Source organism: Lathyrus oleraceus, chromosome 1, assembly GCF_024323335.1.
Source record: "Lathyrus oleraceus cultivar Zhongwan6 chromosome 1, CAAS_Psat_ZW6_1.0, whole genome shotgun sequence".
Taxonomy (NCBI): Eukaryota; Viridiplantae; Streptophyta; class Magnoliopsida; order Fabales; family Fabaceae; genus Lathyrus; species Lathyrus oleraceus.
In genome coordinates, this window is record NC_066579.1 from 417,591,529 (window position 1) to 417,602,464 (window position 10,936).

Consider the following 10,936-nt stretch of genomic DNA (forward strand, 5'->3'; position numbering starts at 1 on the left):
TATTTTGCACTAGGTGAAGGAGAAAATTTGTTATGCTTGGACCGACCAAGTTATACATTTTGGCAATACAACAACTAACAGAGTTAAATCTACACATGCTACACTAAAGAATTGGTTGGAAAATAGTAATAGTAATTTTTTTTAGATTGGGATGTTGTGAACCAAATGCTTCGAAACCAACATAATGAGATACAAACATCTTTTGGTAGGAGCATTATTATGCTAGAACACTGATTCAAAGACAACATCCTTTATTCATAATTGGTTCTGTATGAATAGTGCTCTTGGTGAGTTCAGATATGCATCTCTAGACACACTCCATTTTAATTGTAAAAAAATAAAACATGGGATTTTACCAATGTGCATCTCCGTAAACACCCTTATTTTGTAAAAAATAGGGTGTGTTCGGATATGTATATATGAAATATGCCATAATGAAAGGATATTGTTTCTAAGATCCAAATTGATCTAAAACTTGTATAAATATGGGTATCACGTTCCATGTTCTTTACAAAAACACAACAAATCAAAATGAATACATATCCTCATTTTTCTTTTGTGTATTTCAATGGCGTAACCCCCACCCCCCACTTAAATTTAGGGTCTCCGAAACATACTTCCCGTCGATCTGAAATCCAAAATGAATATTTTCTAAAAAATTAAAGAATTGTCAAGCTCAAGTATCGTTCACCCTCGATTGATAACTAAGGGAAGATATGGTTGAAAGCTTAAAACTATGAGGATAAATGGTGGTGGAGAATATGCGTCGACAGATTTCGATGTGTTATGTGAGAAATAGGGGATTATGCATGAGGTGGTGCCGCCCTACACTCCACGAAAAAATGGAAATTCATAGAGGAAGAATAGAACCATCATGAATATGGTGAGGAGTATGCTAAGAGGCAAGGACTTACCTAATGAGTTATGGGGTGAGGTTGTGTCGAATGCAACATACATACTGAACAGATGTCCGACTAAGAAGCTAGAAAGAATCACACCAGAAGAACGTTGGTCTAGTGTCAAGCCTAGCTTGAGTCATCTAAAGGTGTTTGATCTATAGAACATAGTCACTTGATCAGTTGAGAAGGAAACTTGATAGCAAGTCAAGCCAGATGATCCCGATAGGATATCATTCGACTGATGGATACAAATTGTTTGATCTCTTGAACAAGCAAGTTGTGATCAGTAGAGACATGATCATAGATGAGTTGAAGGAGTGGTATTGGAAAGACAATATTAAGAAGGATTCAGTGAGAATCCTATGCGATCAACCAGCTAGTGAGGTTGACTGAGAAGTTTGACAAGAAGAGGTCAAAGGTCAAGCAGGTACAAGAAGACCTCAAAGAACAAGAAACATGCCTGCAAGGTTGCTAGAATGTGTGATTACATCATATGATATGGTCGATGATAAAGATGCACTTATTCATTATGTTTTCTATGCAGATACTGAGCAAGTCAATGTAACTGAGGCACTGAAGGACTCGAAATTGATGCAGGAGATGAATGAAGAACTAAAATCCATAAAAGTTAACAATACTTGGTCACTAGTCAAATTTCTACAAGTTAAGAAGGCAATTGATGTAAAGTAACCAAACACAAAGTAAGACTTATAGCCATAGAATTTCTTCAGAGAGAAGGAATCGAATTTGATGAAGTTTTTGCATCAGTTTCTAGAGTCAAAACAATCAGGTTGGTTGTTGGTCTAACAAACATGAATAACTAGTATATATGTCAAATGGACGTGAAATGTTCATTCCTAAATGGCCCCTTACATTAAGAAGTTTATGTTACATAACCAGTTGGATTTGTGAAACAATACCAAGAAAGCAAGGTATATAGGTTGCATAAAGCTTTGTATGGACTCAAACAAGCTCCATGAGCTTGGAATAAGATATATGAATTTCTAAGAGAGAAGGAATTTATGAAGTTCACAATTGAGGATGGAGTATATGTCAAAAGAAGCAGAAGTGAATTGCTTATATTATGTCTCTATGTTGATGACTTTTTGATAATTGGCAACTGCGAGAAGGAGATTGAAGATTTCAAAGGTGATTTGAACAATGAGTTCGTAATGTATGACCTGGAAAACATTTCATACTTACTTGTTATAAAATTCTACAAGATTAGTAAAGGCCTAATGATGCATCAAAGAAGATATGCAAGTGAAATACTCAAAAGATTTGAGATGGAAGACTACAATGCAACTTCGACACTTGTTGGACCAAGACTACAACTGTCGAAGGACCCAAATGAAGATGATGTCAATCAAACTTAGTATAGAAGATCCATTAGATCATTAAGATACCTTTGTCACACAAGGTCTGATCTAGCATACAGTGTAGGTATAGTCAGTAGATTCATGCAAAAGCCAAATGTATCACATCTTGCAGCCACAAAGAGCATGCTAAGGTATCTCAAAGTAACTCTCGACTATGGAATTTTGTTTCTTGTAGCGGTGAAAGAAAAGAATGCAAACTAGTGGGATACATCGACTCGAGTTGGTATGATGATGTTGAGGATAGAAAATCCACAGCTAGGTATGTGTTTATGTTAGGTGGTGCACCAGTAGCTTGGAATTCAAGAAAGGAACCAGTAGTAGCATTGTCATTATGTGAGACGGAGTACATAGTTGTCTTTGTCTGTGCATGTCAAGAAGTGTGGATGGTTAACCTAATCGGGGAGATTTTATGAGAAGACCATGGAGCAATAACCATAAAGACTGATAATATGTCTTCTATCAATCTGGCAAAGAACCCGATAGCACATGGAAGAAGAAAATGCATCAAAATGAGGTTCCATTATCTTCGAGAGCAAGTAGCTAGCGGGAAGTTGAACTTGGAACACTGCAGAATTGGGGATCAGATTGCAGACATCATAACGAAGGTTGTGCAGGTCGAATTGTTCAAGAGATTTAGAATTATGATGAATGTAGATAGCTTAGACACAATGAATTAAGTGGTGTGTTAAACATGTAATTCTTTGTGTTAAGATGTTTGTAATTCAACATAGTCGAATTTGAATGTATTTGAAAGAATAGTAGTCGAATACAGTCTTAAACAATCGAAGTATGTAGTTGTCTAAGGAGTTAATCTCAACAGAATTAAAACTTAGTATTTGTTAGTTAAACTAGTTAGAGATTACTTGGTGTGCAAGTAATATCATCTATAAATAGGGAGGTACCCTACTATTGTAAAAAGAGGTTGAATAAGAGAAAGTCGGTGAGAATAAACGTAGAGACAAACTCTGTCGAATTTGATCTATCTTCTTCCCATTTCATCCAAAATCTTAATTTCTCCTTTCTTCCCCAATTCACTTTCACGAATTTTCTTTCTTTCAAATCATTGTGCAGAAAATTGTCTTGCAACCAAGAAGTGGTTGAATCACTCAAGTGAAGAGTGACAAACGAGAGGAACGATCAATAAAAAAGATTGATTCTCATCTAATTAAGATTGATTCAGATTATCTTCAAGATTGAAGTTAATTCTAACAACAACTTTGTATTCAAAGGAGAGTACTAAGGATACTCTAACTCAATTACAAAAGAACAAAATACCACAAATAATAAACCAAACCAGTTTAAGGTAATCAAGTGGATCTTTACCACTCATATAAATTACATTTTAGCCTCTCTTTTTTTAGAGTCTATAACAAGCCACGACCAAGAGAACATCCTGACTTTAAAGACAATTTCTTCGGAGTCACCTGCTGACTGCATCATTAGATAAAATCCCAGTTCTTGATCTCCGTATGCACCAACATACTGCCAACCATATAACTTCCTCCCATTCTTTGATACCCTTCCTTTCAGATTTGAATTTACCTTCAAAAAGTGGCTACAACATTCAAAGTAGTCATAACAAATCAACAAAAGTGAAAATCTTTAACAAATCTACATATCATGAAGTAATATACAAGAAGCATAATTTGTTCTACACATTCACATAGGAGTAATTAGGTTTGCAAAGAAAATAGTAACTTCAGGAAACATGGACTTTCTCATGCATATGGTCTAAAGATTGCAACTTCCTACATTAACGGATAAGACTGAATGCATAATAAGAAAGTGAAAGAGAGAACCTCAAAAACAAGGGAATTGTAGGGTGGTGTGGAATTAGTAGTAATGGTGGAGCATCTGAAAGATGGCTTAAAGATGATAGGAAAAAGTTTTGTAGGTGAAAATGAAAAGGCACTATGATATAATGATGCCATTGAAGATGCATACTACACTCCTCTTCATGTTTCACATGCCACCACCATTATCTTCTTTCATTGTTCTCTGTTGTTAAGACTTAATATAGGGAGAGTGATGTGGGGAATTAGTGTTCTCAGTTTGGTTTGTTCATGTGGACTATGTGAATCTGTTCAGACACCACAACACTCCAAAATCTTTATCAATCCATTTCATCCTCTGATGGGTTGTGTTTGAAATTGACTATGGTGTGATACTTATGTCAAAAACCAGCAAAATATTGACAATGATTGTTGAATACATGCGGCAGATGCAAAATATTGACAATGATTGTTGAATACACGCGGTAATATGAATATGGATGACATTGTTTAAATTTTGGTTGAACTTCCACATTGTTTTCATTAAATAAAATTTAATCTTTATATTTCTTATACAAACACACTTAATTGAAAACTATTGTTATTTAAACCACATAAATAAATCTTTTTTAAATTAGTACAAAGATAATTTTGATTATAAAAGAATTATTTTAAACATAAGAGGGAGGAGTGCAATTTAGTGTAAATTTACGATTTTTTTTTCAAAATAACCAACATTTTCAAATTAAATACGAAAATAATCATTTTTTCAAAAAAAATACCAAAATAACCAACTTTGGTGAGGATGCGTCGGGGTAGTTGGCGAAACCCCAAAAAAATAAATGAAGAGGCGCCAGTATGTGTGGCGCCTGCATGGCCCTCCAAAAGAAGGCGCCATAGGCAATGGCGTCTGTGTGTGTGTGCAAGGCGCCAAATTTTGTGGCGCCTGTGTCTGTGTGTGCTGCTTGTGGCGCCTGTGTGTGATGTGGGTGTCAATTCACCTTCCGTCTCTATAAATACCATCCTCTTGCTTACAATTATTTTCACTCAAATTCATCTCCTAGTCTAGTTCAACCATCAATTTTAATTTTCTTTGTTTCAACAATGTCTGCATACATTTAGAAACGAAATGCTGATGTAATATTTTCTGCCGTTGCGGCTCCGATACAGGTTCGACTTTGGAACACAGATACGTTTGAACGTCTTAATCGGACGTTGTACAGTTGGTTAGAGGGAGAAATTGGAGAGGGTGAACAGATTAGAAGAATACAATGACTTGTGTCCACGTTCAACCAAAACAGAGAAGTGCGCGAATGGGTGGATATTAAGACCGACCAAGATGCTCGTAGGATGATGCATTACATGTTCAAAATTGTCTTGATGGTTGTAATCGCATAGTTTTTTATTCTAGTTGTTTTAATTGTTTGTGTTATTTTTTATGAACAACTGTCTTTTCGTCACAGACGTCTACTATGAAGTAAAATTAATTTTCCATATATTGCAACAGAGGTACTTTGAAATAAATTTAAGTTTCCATATATAGCAACAGAGGTACATATGAATTTATCTGGTTGTGCTCGTTCCAACACTAGGACAGTTATTACGATTGTGACCTGGTTGACGGCATGAACTACATAGTCTAACCATTTTGTTCGCCGTATCTATTTCAGTTCGAATCCGGGTGCTGGTAGGGTGACCCTTTTTCTTCCTTCTCATAATTTCGTTGTGCCAGACGATGTCCCCTTCATATTCTGGCCAATAATCCTCTTTTGCCACTACCGAAAAACTAAATTTATAAACATTTGAAAGGCTGGCGACTTTGTAAACTTCAGATAGCAAGCAGGATGAATCCCTTCGAACCTTTGAGCATGCCGCAATGACATGGGAGCAGGGGGTACGAAAGGCTTGGAACCTTTCGCAGTCGCACCAACCTCTATCTAATTCGACTATGTACTGTCCCATCGGCATGCCCTCATTGTGATCCTTGGACTCGGCAATACTAAACCAACCTTTAGTTCTGTCAAATATCGTAACCACGTGTATGTTTGCTTTGGCAGCTTCATGTCTGATGAATTTCATTGAAGCATCACTGAACAACTGTCCAGATTGCAACACTGAACTCCATTTTGAGCGTCTGGTTTCAAACAGCGCCCCTAGCCTGAAATATGTTGCTTGCACCAAAGCGGCTATTGGTAGGTTACGGATGCCTTTGAAGACAGAGTTCATTGATTCCACAAGATTTATTGTCATGTGGCCCCAACGCTGACCGTTATCGTATGCCCTAGTCCACTTCTCCAACGGAATACTATCGATCCACCGAACCACATCTTCGTTCGACAATCTTATTTCCTCACGGTAGTGTTTGAAAGAAGGTTCTGATAATGTGTAACCTGTATTGACAACCTTCTTACGCAATGTCTTATCTTTGATTTCCCGCATGAAATTCTGAGCAATATGTCTAATACAAAACACATACGTCGAAGGAGGAGTTTGCCAGCCATTGTCAATGTTATTATAAGCACTGATGATTGAGGGGTGTCTATCAGAGATCAAACACAAGTTAGGCTGAGGTGCAACGTGCAATCGGAGATTTCTTAGGAAAAAACTCCATCCCTCAGCAGTCTCCCCTTCAACTAGGGCAAAGGCGATCGAAAAAATATTGTTGTTCCCATCTTGTGCCACTACCATCAGTAACGTTCCTTTGTATTTTCCATACAACCATGTACCATCAATTTGTATAATTGGTTTACAGAAAGAAAAACCTATGATACACGGTTGATACGCCCAAAATAGATGATGAAATATTCTATTTCCAACAGCACACGTTCCATCTGGTGTATATGCGGACAATGTTTCCATGTTGATAATTGTCCCGGGAGCATAGTGTTTTAGAGCCAACAGGTATTTTGGAAGTTTTTTGTAAGATTCCTCCCAATTGCCAAACACTTTTTCAACAGCTTTTGTTCTAGCTATCCATGTCTTCCTATATGATGGTGTGCACTCGTACTCTGCCCTAATATGCAAGATTATTGTACTCACCTTTAACGATGGATTATCGCCAATGACAGACAATAATTCATCGCATATTAGTTGAGAGCTTAATTTACGATGATCCTACATTGGGTTTGTTAGCATGCATGTGTGATCTGGACCCATTGATCCAATCTCCCAAGACTCGTTCCTCTTCCGGTACGAAGCTGGCAACCTAAAAAGGCAGTGCCCGTTCGGACAATAAAATTTATACCTCGATGCGTCAGTTCTGTCTACTCTGAAATCTGCTGATAGTTGCATGTGGAATTTCTTAATGGCTTTTACACATTCCTCTTTTGTGCGAAATGTGTCTCCTTGTTTCAGAGATCCTTGCGTTTACACGTAAGGATTGTACCATACATCTGCCAAAGGTTCATCTAAACCCAAATTTAACTTTGTCATGTGTTTGGGTGGGCAATATACATGACTTGCTGGAATTGGCTCCTCTTCCTCTTCAGCGTTCACCATTGAATCAACCATGATCTCAGGTTCCTCTTCTTCATCGTCTGGAACATTCACCTCAGCTTGTTTGTCATCAGTCTCACAAAACACTTGTGACTGACCAATGTACTGAGACTCCTGTTGTTGATGTGGTAATATATACAACTCTATATCGTTGAAACCGGAATGTTCGTGACTGCCAAACATATGATGAACATCATCATCATCTCGAATCTTCTTCTGATAAAATTTTACCTGGTTTTCTGCAAATCAAACTGGATTTTTATAGATGATCTGACCCACATTATTGCACTGCAATTTCTTTTCTATTCTTTATTTCAGATGTGAAAAATTTGATCGCTGATTTATTGTAGACCGAGTCACCTCTGTGTTTCGAAAACAAAAACGGAACAATTGATGATCAAATATTTCACCTTCGACATGTGCACTGATCATATAATGTTGTGTGGAAGACATTGTGTTGAAATATTAAATATGTAGATAGTTTGAATGAGATTGAAATTGAATGCATTCCTGAGTTGTTCAACTGCACAGCATAAATAGTTGGTCATTGGTAAGTTGGTCAATGCTTTGATAAGTTGGGAATTGTCTGTACATACTTGATTATGCATGCAGTTGAAGGAATCCAACACGCAGAGTAAAGATTGAAAAGAATACACAAGCGCCAGGGAATCAAAGAATCTCTGAGGTTTGTGCCCTAAGATTCCACCTAGGCGCCCATTCCCTAGGCGCCATAAAGTAACTGAGGCGCCAAAGGCTTGGGCGCCCCTTCACAAAAGAAGACTAAGGCGCCACTAGGAAGGGCGCCCCTTCCAATTGCCATACACTTAGGCGCCAAGAGGAAGGGCGCCTCTTCCTTGCATGTGAGAAATCACATGTAGGCGCCAAACTCAAGGGCTCATATTCCCTTGCATGTGATTTCTTCACATGCGCCTAGTAGATTCCTCACATGATCTTCCATGCTGAATTTTGTCATTCACTTGTCTCCTCTTGCCTTTGCATGCAACCAATCACACTCTTTTTGGTTTCTAAACCTACTCACTCATTCATCTATAAATAGTCTCTCATATCAACAATATCAAATCATCTTCATCAATACTCAAGTATTTTCTTCTACCACATTTCTTTCATCTACCAAACTCAAGCTTTGCAAATTCAAATCATGTCATTGTTGACTATGGGCGATGAACACAGAGGCACAATCGAGAATATCTCGGAATTTGTATGTTATCTCTCTCTTTTAGTTACTAATTCTGGATTACTTCTAATACATATATTATTTGTCTTATATCTTTGTAGTCTCTCTCTTTTTAGTTTCTATTTTAGGATTACTTCTTATAGATGTGTGTTTGTTGAGTATGTGTTTCTTCTTTTAATTGTATTTTCTTATTTTTTTTGTTATTAGGATCCGAAGCGGTTTAGATGCCGTGTACATGAATATGTACCCCACGATCCTTTAATAGAACCATATATTAGAGGATATGGATTTGGGAATCTACTAAACATTGTTTCGTACTCGGTGGACTACAAGTTCATTCTGGCTTTGTTGGAGAGGTGGAGACCCGAGACCCACACATTTCACCTTCCGATTGGTGAGTGTACCGTCGCACTTGAGGACGTGTACATGTTGTTGGGTCTTCGTATAGATGGAAAGGCAGTGAATGGGCAAGTTAACCAAGACAACAATATATGCAATGAATTACTGGGTGCCCCTTTGTTAGACGACGAAACTGAGGGAGACACATCCAGTCAAGCAAGGGGGCAAGGTATAAATTTAAAATACCTTAAACAATATTATGTCAGTATAGTATTGTCCGAAGATTCAACCGAGTATGAGAAAATAATAAAAGCTCGGTGTTATATTATGATTTTATTTGGTAACTTTTTGTTTCCATAAAGTACAGGTAATTCTGTGAATATAATGTATTTACCTTTATTATGCAACATCAATAAGGTAAACACCTATAGTTGGGGTTCAGCTGTGTTGGCCCATCTATATAGTGCAATGTGTAGAACTGCAAAAAAGAATACTTGTACTTTTTTTTCATGTGCTTATTTGCTTCAAGCTTGGGGGTGGTCTAGGATGCCGTCGCTCGCCCCGATAAATGAGCGTCCATTCGTGTTCCCCTTTGCAACCAAGTAAGTCTAGCACTTTACCATTCACCATTTAGTTAATTATATTTATTATTTAAATTAATAGTAAATAATATTTTTCACTTCTTTTTATTATCTTAGGTGGTCAGTAAGGGGAATGAACTACAATAGGTGTCCGAAACACGCTATTGTAGTCTATCGAAATCTATTGGATCACATTGGACATGATGATGTAATACTCCTACCAAACTATATTTTAATTTAAAAATACTTCTCGAATTATTTTCCATCTAACGATTTGGTATTTTTTTCCAGTTTGTTTGGAGGTCATATCTGGGTCTGAATCATGATGTGAACCATGACGATGATGTAGTTTGGACAGCGAAGACACTGATTATCCGATTCACTACAGTTGAAATGCACCAAAGTGACCGGGTCAAACTGCAGTTCGGAATGCTACAACATATTCCAGAATCTCCCACGTGTTTGGGGATTTGGCATCAAAAAAGGGTCGATGCACAGTGGGATTATTCTGACTGGAGAGACTTTGCAAAAGACATGTGTCGTCAATGGAGGAATCGACGACAACACATCCTGAACGAACCAGTCATCCAAGGTGCAAGACCGACTCAACAATATATGGCATGGTTTAGGTCTGTAACAACTCAGCAATTTGTATATGAGTCGCGGTATTTGATGGATCCGCGCCAACTTGCTTCGTCATCGTATGTCCCACATCAATTCACCACCCAACACCAATGTGAACCCACCCAAACCCAACAACCAACCACACAACATCAACCGACCACATACACAAAACAATGACACACCCAACATCGCAACCCGTTCATGCCAACCACCCAACAACGAACCATCCAACGTCGCAATCCATTCATACCACCCACTCAAACACAAAACCAAGAACCAAACCCCGCAACCACAATCGTCTATAGCCCAGATGATTCATATGGGTCACGTCATCGTAGCCCCCCACCATTTAACGCCCAACCACTGTTTAACTATAGTACGCCTCAAGAACCATTGCTTCGTTTTCAAAACGACTCAATGGACCAATTTGGGCAACTATACCGTCCCCAATTCACCCAACCCCAACGCCCTAACTACGATGACATGGGCACCGAACTCCATTCCGGAAGCGCCGTTGGCCAGAGCCCCTCCGGATATTGGGAGCGACCAGAGCCCCTCCGGATATTGGGAGCGAATGATGACACATCTGTCAAATACCGCCGGAACTTCTGCCGGACCTTCCAACCAGCCATCGCTAGATCAGGTTAACACC

The 10,936-nt window shown here is 38.2% G+C and overlaps 1 long non-coding RNA gene across 1 annotated transcript; it reads right to left on the minus strand.

Moving 5' to 3' along the window:
* Positions 1-3,550: 3,550 nt before the first annotated feature.
* On the minus strand, positions 3,551-4,551 carry LOC127115846 (uncharacterized). Its single transcript, XR_007800898.1, has 2 exons — positions 4,078-4,551; positions 3,551-3,833 (listed from the first exon to the last, which is right to left on the minus strand). It is a non-coding gene; the product is annotated as an uncharacterized LOC127115846 (long non-coding RNA).
* Between the last annotated feature and the right edge of the window lie 6,385 nt (positions 4,552-10,936).